At 38.3% G+C, this 16,659-nt stretch overlaps 1 non-coding gene across 1 annotated transcript; it reads left to right on the forward strand.

Moving 5' to 3' along the window:
* The first annotated feature begins 15,897 nt into the window (after positions 1-15,897).
* LOC123840091 (small nucleolar RNA SNORA25) lies at positions 15,898-16,026 on the forward strand. The gene has a single exon (XR_006789903.1). It is a non-coding gene; the product is annotated as a small nucleolar RNA SNORA25 (small nucleolar RNA).
* Positions 16,027-16,659: the final 633 nt, after the last annotated feature.

A 16,659-nucleotide genomic window follows, 5' to 3' on the forward strand; every position in this document is an offset into this window, starting at 1 on the left:
CTGATTATTTTTTAAACATCATAATATCATGAAATCAATTTTAATTAATATACATGCCTTTATAAAGATGGAAATAAAGAAAAACTGTTGCTTTTTGCGTAAACAATATTTCCTGAGCACCTACTGAATGCCTGGAACTGAACAAACAACAGCGAAGGGACGGAATGCACAGCCCTGTCCTCTCGCAGCCTATAGTCTTCAACTAGAAAACCAGCTTCCGGATCATTACTAGTAGATTATGATCATGAGTCGGTGTGAGAGTGAAATTCTTTTGGTACTTTCAGTTCTTAACCCTCTTGAGCTCAGTCCTTATGCAAATGTTGTTCTATAGCCTGTGTTATTTTCAAGGTACACTGTAATTTCCCAGCTGATTTGCCCAAATTAGAAAATATAGTCTTCTCTCACAAAAAGGCACAAAACATTAGAATTCTTGTGATGAAGGTGGAATACAGAACAGAATGCAGAGAGTTAGCATTTGTGACACATCGAACTATGTGCCCAGCCCAATTCCAGGAACTCTGTGTATTTTTACCACCAACATCACATCTTTCATAAACAGATTAAGATCGGGTAAATCATTTTATACACTAGTATAGTCTTTATCTTAAAACAGAAGGAAGTTAAATAGAAAAACCAACGAATCATTAAAGTTAACTCTTATTTCAGTGTGTGCAATAATCAGCTTGTATTATAATACTATTTCTTCAACTGTCATTTAAGAAATAGCATATTCTTAAACAGAATTTTTACTATTGATGAGCCATAAGTAGCTTATAGGCTGAAAAAAGTAAACCTGTCAATGTGGAAAAAAAATGAACATTTGAATTATTGTTCCCATCATCAAAGCACGATTGAAATCTGACATACAGAATCTGCATGACAAAAATCAATAAGATGCCGTTTAAATTTCGTTAAAGAATTTTATTCTCAGCAACATCGCAGGATGAGTCTATGATTGTTCATGCCATCTGACCAAATAGCCATAAATGTCACACTAAGATTTTAGTACCAGCTTCTACGGTACATGGGATTGATGTCTTAGTTATACATTTACTAACCCCAAATGGAATACTGAAAGTATGTGTTTATGCATACGTTTATGTGTACACAGACATTATTTACATATATGTAATATTTACCATTATACACTAAGTATACTTGCAGTTCTTAAAATACAAATATAGCTATTCTAATTTTGAAAATGAGAAGTCTAAAACCTTACAAAATGAGTGCTAGGATGTATGTGAACACGAGAATGTACATTCTCAATTTATTAACACTCTGAGAAGGAACTCAGTGAGAAAGACAAGAAATTTCTATATTCCCAAAGTAAGTATATGCCAAAATAAGTTATGTTTTTCTATTGGTAGGAATCCTAATTCCTAATCTTATTCTGATTTCAGAATAACAAAGGTGCCATCTTGAAGCAATTTGGGATAACTACACAGATGAAAGCATCTAATAATTAGAGAATGAAAAGTTGGTATGTGTTTTAATGAACGTATACTGGCAATTCTCAGAATGTAGGAAAAAGCAAACACATCAGTATATTTGGTAAAAGACTCTAGTCTGTTTACTTAGAAATCTTGCCACTTGTTCTTAATCCACTGATAAAATAAAGAAAAAAATGATTTCATAAAGAAATCAGACAGACATCACAAGGTGTGTGTTTACATATGGCTGTTTGTGGTATGACGCTCAGGAAATTTTAGAAGGATGAAATAGAAGAGCATTTAACAAGACTCACGCAATAGGCATACTAGTACATGACTTTAAAATTTTAGGTTATTTTTAAATTTTTAAAATATTTTATTAAATGATTTTTAAATAGATTAATTTTAAACACATTTAGTCTAAAATGAAAATGATTAGATTTCCTACTTAGCTCATTTGAACTAATACATTTAAAATCAACTATTTCACAAAAAAAAAACTCATTTAAAATAGTTTTTTTAAATTCCAGCTTTTTTTTTTTTATTGGTTCTTTTTAAAACTTCAAGTATGCTTGAGAAACTGACTGTGGATCATGTATACAATGTAGGGTCAATGCTGTATTGAATTTCCAGACCATTTTCAGACTACCTTCTGGCAATGGAAGCATTTTGACCACTGACACTCCCTATGGGTATATCTGACCATCCTGGTACAATGCACCATTCCCCGTTATTGAATCTACAACAAACTGCTGTAGGTTATTCATTGATTGAGTGTTTAAGTATATTCTTTAGGAGCAAACAGAGAACTAATCTGTAAGCAATCACATAAAATAAAAAATCAGCAGAATTCCTGCTTCAAAGATGCTTTGAGCTCGAGTGCTTAATTATGTGCATTCTTTGATTATATTGTGTCACGTTCAATAAAGACATATAGGAATTCTAGTTCTTTATATCACTGTAGAGTCTTCTCAGTGCTATGTTGTACCATGCAAGGAAACTGAGAAAGCACCGTTCAAACCGACCGTACCAAGTTAAAGTGCTTCTACTCTCTTTTTATACTATTTTTTTCCTGTATCAATCAGAATATGCACCAGGATGTTTATTTAACCCATAAAGATGCTCACAGTGATGCTATAATTTTCTAATACACGTTCACCTAAATATCAGGTACAGCCTCGAGACACACATGTATATAGGCACATGAGTCTGCATTCATCTTAGCTAGACTGTATTTCAAAAATAAGTTTAAGGAACAGTTCCGAACTTGCGAGTGTGCATGGTGGCCCGTGTGTGCGAGCAGACAGCTCTGCGTCCATTCACACAGTCCCTCTGTCAGTGTGTATTTAGGACAGCTTTCTAACATGAAATCAGCTCAGGCGCAGAGTCGATTTCAGGGGTTTTGAAAGAGACAGAGAGAAAGCATACTTCAACTCCTTAAAATTCATCTGCTATTTCTCTTCTCTGAAAACCAGAATGTGTTTTCTTATTTCTCAGAGAAATGACTTTTTGAGGACGTATCTGCCACACCAAACTAATTTCTTCTTGTTGGAATTCGCTCCAGTGGGCTTTTAATATTTTAACAAACATTTAGAAATGTTTAAGAATAGAGTAAGATATTCAAAAGATAGATGCGTTCAAAAAAACAACATGGAACTATGCACAGTTTAACACCTGGCTTTAAAACAAAAGTGGTGAGAAAATGCAATGGAAATGTTTTTTTTTACAGTCATATATCATGCAAAGTTTTATTTTGTTCTTTTGCAAAATATACTTTTGTTGGTTAGGTTTTATTTGTTTTGTTCTGTTCTATTGCCAGGAAAGCTCTCACTGAAGCCACCATCTGCATAACAGAGGGAAGAGAAGCTCAAAGTATTAATATCAATAAACAAAAAAATCACAATTTCATCTCACTCTTCTTCTGAAATACAATAGCAGCAGTGCCTTGATGTTGGTGCTTTTTTACTTAACTATTTCCACTTGGGCTATCACTTTATAGCCTTACGAATAAGAATTCAGTAAAATCTAGAGTTTATTCCAACTAAGGAAATGCTTGGGCATTTTGAGAGATGACTAAATGCAGAAGTCATCTTTTTTAATAAAACATTTCAATAATATTGCTTTCAAGTGGGAAATAACCAGGGGATAAAAATAATTTTAAAATACAAGCAAACAAACAACAACAACAAAAAGAAAATGCCAATTTCTCTGGTCAATGTCACAGAACTACTGACTTCTCTGCTCAAGTTTATAGAGTTCTTCAAGTGTAACAATTGACGATCCAGGTCAGTTAATTCATGTGATCATGTGCGCGGACCTGTATGTGTGAGGGAATGTGGCCCATTCACAAAGGACTTTGTGCTTTGGAACAAGGACATAGAAATGAAAGTTGGTTGCACATAAAATAGTGAAGAAAATATGCCAACGATGGGAGCAACAAAGATTTCTCTTCCCTAGAGTTATTTCCCCTAAATTATGAACAATTTTAAAAGGCCTTTTTTTTAAACGTGGCTAGGAAATGCAAAGCAGATATTTTTTACAATCTTTTTACAATATCATGTGAAGTTTTATTTTATTCTTTTGTAAATTATATTTTTGGTTAGTTAGGTATTACAATGATAATGATAATACCACCCCAACTTGATGTCAGGCTGTTACTTTTATATATAATACTTTTATTGTATGGAATTTATCAACTACATGTTTTATATTCTTGAAAATGTATATATATATATATTTTTAAGATTTTATTTATTTATTTGATAGAGAGAGAGACAGCGAGAGAGGGAACACAAGCAGGGGGCGTGGGAGGGGGAGAAGCAGGCTCCCCGCGGAGCAGGGAGCCCGATGCGGGGCTCGATCCCAGGACCCTGAGATGATGACCTGAGCCAAAGGAGGACGCTTAATGACTGAGCCACCCAGGCGCCCCATGAAAATGTATATATATATATATATATATATATATATATATATATATATATTTTAGATTTTATTTATTTATTTGAGAGAAAGAGAATGAGAGAGAGCACATGAGAGGGGGGAGGGTCAGAGGGAGAAGCAGACTCCCTGCCGAGCAGGGACCCCGATGCGGGACTCGATCCAGGAACTCGATCCAGGGACTCCAGGACCATGACCTGAGCCGAAGGCAGTCGCTTAACCAACTGAGCCACCCAGGCGCCTGAAAATGTATATTTTTAACCAAAATATGCAAAAAGGCATTGGGGAACTTTTTAAATAATTTTTAATAGAAACATTTTGATCCTTGCAGGGAAATGTTTTTCTTCAATTTAAGAAAGAGCCTTGCTACTGCAAATGGTTGACCAGTATAGAAATATCCACATCAAACAAACAAACAAAAAAATCCAAGTCACCAGAGAATCCCAATGAACACCATCCTAGAAGATTTGAACCCTGTTTCACTCAAAGCCAATTCATGTAGCAAATTTGCAATGAGTATTTGTGGAATTAGAGAATAGGAAAAAAAAAAAAAGAAAGAAAGGAAAGGAAAAAAAAGGAAGGATGGACAGGCTTGACTAAGAAAGCTAAATAGGAGGATCAAACCCAAAAGAAAATGAATGGTACAAAATATGTGATAATATTAAGTTAAACAACCTCTGCTATCAGACATGGAACAGTATCAATCTTATAATTAAGTAATACAGATATATAAATATGGTTGCTGGGCTGAAAATCCATTACTGAGAATTTCAACATGGATTTTTTAGTATGTAAACTCACCTCGCTTCATTATAATTCTCCAAGGACACATTTCATGAAGGTGAGTTTATGCTTTTGTCTCAACTGAAGAGACCACATTCCACCCATGGCTGTCTTGTTTCTGAACCACAGCCAGGCCTCTGTGACAGCCACCCAAGAACACCCGAGGGTATTCTAATGAACCACCAACAAATGGCCCCCTTAAAAACCACTGGACAGGGCGCCTGGGTGGCTCAGTTGGTTAAGCGACTGCCTTCGGCTCAGGTCATGATCCTGGAGTCCCTGGATCAAGTCCCGCATCGGGCTCCCTGCTCGGCAGGGAGTCTGCTTCTCCCTCTGACCCTCCCCCTCTCATGTGCTCTCTCTCTCTCACAAATAAAAAAAAAAAAAAAAACCACTGGACAGCAGCAGCCGCTAGCCACACATACCTGAGCTGAGTCTTGCTACCTGGAGTGACTCTATTAGCAAGTCTCAGACCAACCTCTAGTCTGGGGAGAATCGCAAACATGGCCAATTTCTGCAAACTGAGGCTACAGCCCTCCCTCCAAGAACAGTCTTCACGTACAGACACTACAGAAAGGATTACTCTCCCGTTCCTTCAATGAATGCAGTCTTTCTCATGCATTCATTTTTGAACTACAAAGAGTGGCAGGTTCTCCCTAAGTACTTTTGAAATTTTAAAACTCTTAAATTTCATTGTCAGAAATGGGACTTCTATGTGCTGCACTTAACACATAGGTAATAAGCAATACACTTAGCGCATAGGTAATAAGCAATGGGAGTTCTATGTGCTGCACTTATTACAAAGGTAATAAGCAATACCTTTTCTTCCCACAGCTAACATGGATTTCAATTCTACCTACCATAGTACATAGTTTACGTTATGGTCTCGAACAGCCATCTTTCATTTGGCATAGGGTCTGAAAACATTGCCTAAAATTGTACGATGTATCTGTTTTAAGTTTCAAGCGCTAATAAAAATAAGTTCCAGTGTCCTATTATACAGTCAATTGACTATTATAGTAAAAAGTGAAGACACTGCAAAAATAAAAAATTTATTAAAGGTTTGGAAAACAATTCTGGAATAATCTTAGTAACCCAGGCAAGGAAGAAAAGATATGAAACTCACCGAATGCTAGGACAGAAGAGCAGAGTCGTGTTTAATTGTATGTCTGAGAAGAGAACAAGGAATATATTTAATTTCTTTTCAATTGGCTAGTTATAGTAATTTTTAGACAGATTGGATAATTTGTAAAATGAAATAATTTATTAAATACTACTATTTATGTAGGTCAGCTATATGTGACTTGAGAACTGAGCATATCTTGTCTTTTTCAGTATCAAGGCCTAATGTCATGCAGACACTACATATCTTGTTGAATATGTTGACTTTATTTGAATTGAATGGGGCTTTGTGTGGCTTTCCTCTAGTTCACCGATGATGGTGATGCAAGCTAAAAATAGTGAACAATATGTTGAGCATTTGTCTGTGAAGAGAGAGAGAAACTGAGAGGAAAATGACTAGCCAGAGAAGTTTAAGCTCAACTGAGGGAACCATACTGAAAGATTTCATGAAGGTTTATTTGGTATTGACATATACATGTATTTCCCCTCTTAGCTGGAATGACTCCAAAAGGGCTGTCACGGTTGGTCAACTAAATAACACATGCTTTAAAAACAATTATAAATCTGTATTCACCTGATGGACTTTGTATTCATGCCAGTCAATTGGGCATATAATAGTCGTTTAAAAAATAAGTACATATAATGCATTAAAAACTGCTTAAACGCCCATTTAACCAGAGGGGCCAAAACAGCTCTAAAACGGAGCATGTGATTAACACTAATGGAAGCTATGCATATGTAATGAAAGGAGAACCCCAAACCCTTTTAGAGAGGGTATGACAGGAGAATGACAGCTGGGAAACACTAAGATCTAAGGCTGCTATCGCTTCGGAAAGCGACTCTGCGCTCAAAGCAGCCAATAACTCTCAGTGCGGTGAATCCTGGGGTCCAAGGCAATACATGCACTGATATTTTTGGCAAAATAATGCCAAGAGGAATGACAGTACCAGCCATAAATAATGTAGTGCTGCAGTTGGGTTGCATCTCTGTACTTAAACAGCTGTTCACTGATCCCATCCGGTTTAAAGATCTTACCTGAGATTCCTTCTTCATAATGTCAAACACAAGACAGACCTATATAAGTTTTTAATGAGCATCATGTGGAAATAATCCCATAATATTTTAGATTCACTTTGTTTTCTTTTTTCAAAGAAGAAAGGACAGGTGCAACAGTTGGCGTAAAAACAGAAATGATTCTGACTTATTTCCCTTTGGGGGTTTTAAGAGAGTATTTACCAACTGGCCACTTAGATGGTGAGATTTGGGACGCAATTAAAAGTTTGCCTGTCAGTCAGTGGCTTCCCCATTAGCCTGGGGGGAAACATGTTTGGAATTATCTTGAGGTGGTTTGTAGGGGGGTGAAGATGATAGGAACTCCCTGCTGAAATTCCAACACAATACCTGAACAGGATACACAGTAATTCATGAGCACTCTCCAGCCCTTACGTTAACTTCGTAGATAAACTGCCCATGGCCTAGGGAACACAGGGTTCTACATGACAGTGGGACACAGGAGGGGGCAGTCTGATGGGAGAAAAGGTACAAGATATGTATCATGTACTTAGAGGTAAGACAAAAGAGAAGGCTCTGAGTACTGAAAGGACAGAATGAAAGCATGGAGCTGCCTCAAGGATCCCTGAAAACAAGACTTCCATGTCCTTACCCCTTACTTCCCTGATCACTTGCAATGTAGTATCTCCCCGGTAACTGCTGGAAATCTGCCCCAGCCTCAGTCTCTTTTCCATTTCCAATACTAAATTGCAATCGTTTGAGTGTTGCTAGAATAGAAGTCTCTTGAGGGCAGGGACATTTATGTGTATAGTGTCGAGGCATTATCACGAGTACCAAAAAGAGTGCCTAAAATGCGGGAGATGCTCACTGAATATCTGTGGAACAAATTAACCGAATGAATAAATGAGTAAACACAGTAATGTTTGCAGAGGCCCTGGATCAGAAATTAAGTTTGAAGTCAAATAATGAGCTGGTTTCCTAGGTAGTCTCATCATCCAAGGTATAATAAAGATAATTTCAGCTATGAATAGATGTTTTGAATAGATAAAAGCTTTGACAAAAGGACACACAGAGTAGAGGATAAGTAAAACAGCTAGCCACAAGGGGAGAAGGGAGAAGAGAAAACAAAAACAAAAACAACCCTGGGAATGGCTTGGGAGTGCCAGTAGTAGAAGAACACAAAAGTGAAGATCCATAGAACAAAGGTTCCTTAGAGATTCTTGAATCTAGTTCTAGCCTCTGCAAAGGCTGGTGTGTTACGTTTACTGTTCTCTATCCCCAGGAGATAAATGCTGCCTCCCTTACTGCCAGGTGTCATCTCACAATAAATCCCTATAACCTGAGCTTGGCAAACTCAAGGTCCCGATCCTCTGAGGATCCCATGGGTCCCCTGCAAGAGGGTGAAAGGGTCTCCTTCCAAACTCTGTGCCCACTTTGTTACCTAAAAACAATATAGCCCGGACTCCAGTCCCACCACTTCGGCTTCTCTCTATATAGTTGCCTAAACCCAGTCCCAGGGATGTGAGTTGGCAGGAGGATTGGAAATGTGACTCCATCTCGTTTCCTGTCTTCCTCTGTCCTCCGTACATCTTGCACCAAATCTCTCCTTTACCAGCGAGAAAAAAAAAAGCTCCCAAATGAAAGGAAACAAACAAATCCTAAGGAAGTAAACAGGGAAGGGAAATACAATAAAATAAGAACAGCCTGTCCAAAAGTCCTCTTACACAAGTGTCATCATGCAGTCCTCACCACTACTTCCTATGAAGTCACCCTCATCTTTGATACATGCAAACTGAGGCTAACTTGAGAGAATAAGTAACTTGCCCAAGAATGGTTTTTTAATTAATTTATTTATTTATTTATTTATTTATTTATTTATTTATTTATTTATTTATCAGAGAGAGAGAGCACAAACAGGGGGGAGCAGAAGGCAGAGGGAGAAGGAGGCTCCCCGCTGAGTAAGGAGCCTGATGAGGGACTCAATCCCAGGCCCCTGGGATTGTGACCTGAGCTGAAGGCAGATGCTTAACCGACTGAGCCACCCAGGCATCCCCCAAGAATGTACTGAATGCCTGCAATGCATTAGTACTAGAAGCCCAGGTATCAGCTGGAAGATACGGCCTTCTCCTTCATGGGGAGCTGTTGTGGAAAGGAGATGAAAAAGCAAATATGAAATTAAGTACAGTGTGGTGAGTGCTATAAAAGCACCTCAGAAAGCTTCTAAGGCAGATCCAGGGGTTAGAGAACCTGGTAGATACTTTGAAATAGAAACAATGAATAGGATTCAGCCAACTAAAGAGGCCGTGAAGACAGACCATGTAAAAGAACTGGTATGTACACAAGACCAGAGATAAGATGAGCAAAATTGCAAGGGGTGGAAAGTTGCAAAAAATGACGCTAAAGAAATCAGTAGAGACTGGCTCATGCAGGACATTGTAGGTCATGGAAAAGAATTTGGGCATTATCATGGGGACAATGGAAAACCATTCAAGGGGATTAACAAGTGCGATAAATGATCAGATTTGTGTTTCTGAAAGATATCTCTACTGCAGTGGAAACCAATGAGTTAGAAAAAAAATAAAGGAAAACTATTTAAGTTGAAAAACGTGAATTATGAATATATGAGGGGTTTTTTGGTCTGACAAAAATGCCAATTTCATATGGTTCAGCCTAATGGTTAGGCAGCTGTTACTTGTACTAAAGCAATGAGAGGGAGACTAAAAAGATGTCAATGCTTTCCTTATCTTCTGTAGCTATTTTTGAGAAGATATATACAGCATTCTAAGATTGATTGGATATGGCAAAAGGGGAGAAAAAGAGGCATCAAGAGCGGCTCTCCCCCTAAGTTTCTAAATATAGCAACTGGGTAGATGGTGATGGTGCACCCACCTATCTAGGAAAAGGGGTGAGCAAAACAGGAAGAGAGAGACAAAGAAATGGACTGGCTAGAGGAGTTTACTTATTCCCAGAACTCACCGTATGTACAGTAGAAGAGATGGCTTTAAAATAAAAATTCTAATTTTAACAAAATAAAATGAATTTAAAAAAGAATGATATTGTGAACAGATCCACCAATCTTTATATTTAAAAACTAAAACCTTAATCTAACTTACCAATCCCTATCTTTCTGTAAAATAGATATCGCTCTCAATCCATTAAAAAAAAATAGGCTCTTATTTTTGCTTAGATTCATAATCCGACCTTCTCCAGGTTACCAAAGCCTAAGAAATAACTCCAAGACTGTAGATTAACTTTTATAGGGTGTACTTGACATGAATTTTTAAGAGCTATAGTGTCTTCAAATAAATGATCCCAACACAAATTCAAGATTCAATCAGCATTAATGGTGGTATTAGAAATGATAACTTCAATTATAAGCATAATGCATTTTCCTTTGGGAGATCAATTTATGTAGAGCAGGTACTTGGAGTTTGCCCTGGCACAGCCATACTTCAAATCCGCTTGTGACCAAGAAAAGACATTTGTGCTAGTTTGATTTTAGATAATAGCAAATGCTTTAAAAAATTAATAGTAGGTAACACATTTTCCAGAAAGGTATTTTTTTCCAATCGTCTGAGAAAAGGGGTGTGGGTTGAAATTAAAACAGATAAGATACGAAATTAATAAAAGAAATGTACAGTTTTGTTCTCATGTGAATTTTATATTCAACCTACGGTTTTAAAAAAAGTAGCTATATGGGACACCTGGGTGGCTCAGCCGTTAAGCGTCCGCCTTCGGCTCAGGTCATGATCTCAGGGTCCTGGGATCGAGCCCCACATCGGGCTCCCTGCTCAGTGGGAGCCTGCTTCTCCCTCTCCCACTCCCCCTGCTTGCGTTCCCTCTCATTGTGTCTCTCTCTGTCAAATAAATAAATAAAATCTTTAAAAAAAGTAGCTATAAAATATTGTGCTACATTAAACTAAAATAAGCAATTTATCTCAGAATTATTTTATATCATTTCACTTTTTGAAAGAAAAATGTAGTTCTTCAAGGAGATATATGACTAAAACTATTAAGTAATTTAAGAATGTTAACAGCTATTTTTAAAATGAAGATCATAAGAGTTCTCCTAAAAATGAAAACAAAAGTACCTATAACATCAAAATTATCTAAACTGAAAACTTGGAAGAATTTTTTTCTCAAGGCAATTTAGAGAAAACTATAATTAGGAGAAATTTTCCTGGAGATATTGACAAAGTAGAATAGAAAGATATACATTTCTATAAGTATACTATAAAATATATGGATTAATATCCATATGTAAATCTATAAAGTACATTAAATGAATATAATTGGAAATTCTTTTTAAACTATATAGCCCAGAAGTATTAATAATTATAGGTAACAATCACTAATAGCTTTTTATGTGCCACAAAAACTATATCAGATGTGTTAGGTACTTTGAAGTAAATACAACTATTAGTCCCATTTTACAGATGAATAAACAAGCTTGGGAGTTTAAGTTACTCAACTGAGTTCTTTGGGCTAAGGAGTGGCAAAGCCAGCCCTTGATCTACAACCTGTATGCTTCTCAAGCATGAGCTTAGCTCCAGCATGCTATATATTGCTCATTAGCAAAGGGCAAGGTGACCTGACACCATTATATTTACTTTTTTTAAGATTCATTTATTTATTTGAGAGAAAGAGAGCATGCTGAAGAGTAGGGGGGAGGGGCATCGGGAGAGGGAGAGAAATTCTCAAGCAAACTCCCCTCTGAGTGCAGAACTCGACAAGGGGCTCCATCCCAGGACTCTGAGATCATGACCTGAGTTGAAATCAAGAGTTGGACACTTAACCAACTGAGCCCTCCAGGAGCCCCCCATTATATTTATTTTAGATCAGTGTCTCTTTCCATTGGCAAAATTTAACTAATGGCACTCAGAGGTGAAAACTGGGGGCTGTGGGTGGGAATATCCTCTGGCTTGATCCTTGAGTTTATACCATCCGAGTCATTTATCCATTCAGTTTTTCCATCTGTAAAATGAGAATTAGACCAGATTAAACCGGTACATCATTGTGACTAAGTGGTATTTTTGATGTTGTTATTGGTTATTAAATAGATTCATCATATAATGTTAAGCATTTAAATAAAAGGCCCTCCATAAAAACTCACTTTTAAATTGCTCAGTACAGTATTCATTAATTCATCCAACACATACTTGTTATATATTCAAAACACCTTGGTGGTAGTTTGAGAACAATAAAAGTCAAAGACAGTCTATGCTTTCCATGATATAACAATCTACTTGGAAAGATATGAAACACAGGTAACCAGTACAAAATTGTTAAGCAATATACAAACCAGTGCAAAATAATATAGTAAAAATCATTCACGTAAGTAATGAGGAGATGTGGAATAAAGGCACGATCAGTGTACCCAGCTGTAACTAGAACAGAAAATTGAAAGGATGGGTTTTGACCCAGAACATCAAAGAAGTGATGAAGATGGATAGCCAAAGAGAAAACATAGGAAAGCATGAGAATGTATAGTTGAGGCTGATAAAGTTGTAGTAGAAACAAGAGCCGGAAAGTTGAGGGAGAGTGTTTGACAGATGGCCTCAAAGATCATGCAACACAGATTTAAATGAAAATAAAAACAACTTTGTTTTGATTTGGTCCTTCATATGCGTGCGTGTTTTCTTTTTTTAAATTTTATTTCAATTCAATTAGCCTACTTAGTACATCATTAGTTTCAGGTATAGTGTTCAATAATTTATCAGTTGCATATAACACCTAGTGCTCATCACATCACATGCCTTCCTTAATGCCCATCACCCAATCATCCCATCCCTGCACCCCCTCCCCTCCAGCAGCCCTCAGTTTGTTTCCTATAGTTTACAAAAATCTAATTCTAAGATAGTCTTTGTCCAAAGTGTTTGCCTAAAGTATCTGTCAAATCACCATTCCGTAAGTCACTCTATGAGTTTCACTCTAAACAAATTAAATGAGAAAATCAAACTCAAATATTTCCAATGCAAGTTGAAAGGTGGTCATTCTTAGCTCCAAATTTTCTTAAAACAATACATATATACATATATATTCTTTAGATTTTCCTCCACCCCTCTTTAATGTCTTAATGGCAATTTAGTTTCAATTTAATCTCCCTTGTGTAATGTGTAATGCCTTCTGCAAAATTCAACAATTCAATCTGGAGCCAAAGAAATAAAACCTTGATGACTTTTGAAGAGTTTAAGATTAATGCAGGAAGAAATTACCTTGGTTAGTCATGTCTATTCTTTTTTTTTTTTTTTAAGATTTTATTTATTTATTTGACAGAGAGAGACACAGCGAGGGAGGGAAGTGGGAGAGGGAGAAGCAGGCTTCCTGCTGAGCAGGGAGCCCGATGCGGGGCTCGATCCCAGCACCCTGGGATCATGACCTGAGCCGAAGGCAGACCCTTAACGACTGAGCCACCCAGGCGCCCAGTCATGCCTATTCTTATTAGCCGACTGAAGTTTGTTTTTGCTGAGAAAATGGTGGGAGTTGGACGTGAAACCAAGACTCAGTGGATCATGCTGTATGGTTTGATTTTAATCACTGAATTCAAGAAGAAGCTAGAATTTCATTTGGACTTGTTATATTGTTGTACCTGCTATCAAATAATAGCCAAATAAGATAGGATGAAATGAATATCATCCTTCTTCTTTAGATTATGTCAACAAAACAAGTGAATATTCCATGGTTCAGAAGCAATATAAACACATTTTTAATAGAAACCTCCATATAACTGTCACAAACGTCTTTCCAAATAAGAATATCGTGGGCAGCTACTCAACATCGAGATGTGTATTACACTGGGGAACTTGTAATTGTTCCCTCAGAATATGCGATGAACACTGCCATGTTTAATCAATTAATCATGCAGCTACAGTTTTGCAAAGCCTCTACCAGGTGAGCCGCGAGTGTATCTGCATAGTGTATGTGAACTAAGAATGTGAACACAGGAAAAAAAAAAAGGCCTTTTTTTTAAACCTGCTTTCCCTCGTTCAAAACAACAACAGTAAGGCCAGTTGAAACTCTGGACTAATACTCACACATGGTCTGAGAGAGTAAATAGTATCCCTTAATAATGGTATTATTTAGTATCTAATAAAAATACTGCCCACATTTGTATCAATGGGTAAAAATCATACCTAATATCTATTGAGCATTCTTACATGCCAGATACCAATGCCAAGTGCTTTACCTAGAACTTCATTATTCCCAGTATTGCACCACTGCGGTGGTTCTTAACTAGAACTATTTTGATCCCATGGGACATTTTGCAATGTCTGGAGTCGGTTTGGGTTGTCAGTGCTTGAAGGGGAGGGGTTGTGATATTAGCATCTAGTGGGTAGAGGCCAGGAATCCTGCTAAACAGCCTTCGGTGCGGGACAGCCCCCACAACAAAGAATTATCCAGTCCCGCATGTCAATGTTGAGGAACCCTGCCCTACTTCTACCTCCCTTTGACAGATGAGAAAAAGGAGTCTTAAAGAGGTTAAATCAATTGCCAAAAGTCACAGAGCCAATAAGTGGCCGAAGTGGGACCCAAACCCAGCACTATCTGACACCAAAGCCCACACCCTCACCATCACATCGCACTCTTGCTGCATTGTCGTTCGTTGGAAAATCATTTGCCTCATTGTACACAATCTCACAGAGCAGCAAACCTAGTGCTTTGAATCCGAGGTCCTTGGTTTTGGTGTAAGTAAGGCTGCTCTCCACCTCTTTGATCTTCACCAGTCATTCCAATTCTTATCTGTAATCTGGGAGCCCACATCTAGAGTTTTCCTAAATGTTTCCTCAAACTTTCTATGATTCTAGCCCTGAGCCTTCTGGCAAGGTGGCCTGATTGCCTCTCTCTCCACTGGGTGTTAGATTAGCCTCCCTTAGGCTTTGCCCTTACTCTGTTCTCTGCTTCTCAGCAAGCAGAATTCCCAGGAGTGACCCTCTGCTGACTTTGCCATCTTCTCTGTGGAGAGAATCCTGCCTTCAATGATGCCGTGGATGACTTCTTCTCCTTCCACAGAACAACCCAAACACCACTGGGGAGGTAAGCAGGATTTGGCATTGCCCTTTCCCGCCAACTGTCTGTGGACTATCAGACATTCCTTAGGGAAGCCACAAAGAGTTGACTCTCTCCCACTCTGAAATAGTAAAGATTCCTAGGGGAGGGAATCTGCAGCCCGACCTCCAAACCGAATTGCTGAAGACCCAATGCATGTTGCTCGCTTACCTGCATGCGCCCCTGGGACCAATCTAAAGCAGCCCACACAAAGCTAGCAGGCAGCATGCAGCTAGATTCTCCACGCCCCGGGTCATTGTATTTTTACACCCATTGCAGAAGTAATACACATGCCCCCCAAATAGCAGCTTCACTAAACCACAGTATCAGGAGCTGTAATGCTTCCTATTCTGTGCCCTTTTAAAGGACCAGATTTGTTTCTGCAGAAAATGAGATCCGGAAGAACATGTAAGAATGTACTAAGATACCAAGCAGAACTACCCCCTAGAGTGGATTTCATTCCACCACATTTACACTTGTGACTGCCAAAAGAATTTCTGGTTCTCAAAATCTGCCTATGTCATGAAGAGGTGAGGGGTCTTTCTGCCCCAGTTTAAACATATATAAATCATTTCAAAGAGGGCTTTTGGGGCTGTGAAACCAGGAGCTCTTAACTCTATGACCGAAGATTGAAGTTGTCCATAGGATACCAGAGTCACTCAAGAGTGCTAAGTTTTTCTGAGGAAATATAAGATGTAGCCACTCCTAATAATCATAATAGTTCATAATAGTCCACTCATAATAACCCATGATTGGTGATCTGGGAAAGTAAAAAGATGTTTCAAAGCTGAATGAAATATTATCACTCTAGGGGCGCCTGGGTGGCTCAGTGGTTTAAGTGTCTGCCTCCGACTCAGGTCATGATCCCAGGGTCCTGGGACTGAGCCCCGCATCGGGCTCCCTGCTCAGTGGGAAGCCTGCTTCTTTCTCTCTCTCTCTGCCTTTCCCCCCGAGAGTGCTCGCTCTCTCTCACTCTCTCTCTCTCTCTGGCTCTCTCAAATAAATAAAATCTTAAAAAAATATATTATCACTCTCACACCCCATTACACATACCAATAGTAGATAGGTAGAATATGGATTCGTCATCATAGCTAGATAATTGGGATTCACATCAGAACCCAAACATGTTTAACAGTTTCTTTGTCTTCTCTCTGAGTCACTTCTCAGATGTGCTAGCAGAGACAAAAATTGTCCAGTGTGGATCACATTCCCCTGCTGGAGGAGGTCACTGAGAGGACATGACCCCCCGCTGACTTTTGAACTGGATCCTGGCAATCAGAGCAGAGACTCCTTAAACCGCCCCCTGCCCCCCACTGGCTACCCTTGG

The sequence above is a fragment of the Mirounga angustirostris genome, unplaced genomic scaffold (assembly GCF_029215605.1).
Source record: "Mirounga angustirostris isolate CCGP_5_RB_7025 unplaced genomic scaffold, mMirAng1.0.hap1 SCAF_3, whole genome shotgun sequence".
In the NCBI taxonomy this organism is placed as follows: Eukaryota; Metazoa; Chordata; class Mammalia; order Carnivora; family Phocidae; genus Mirounga; species Mirounga angustirostris.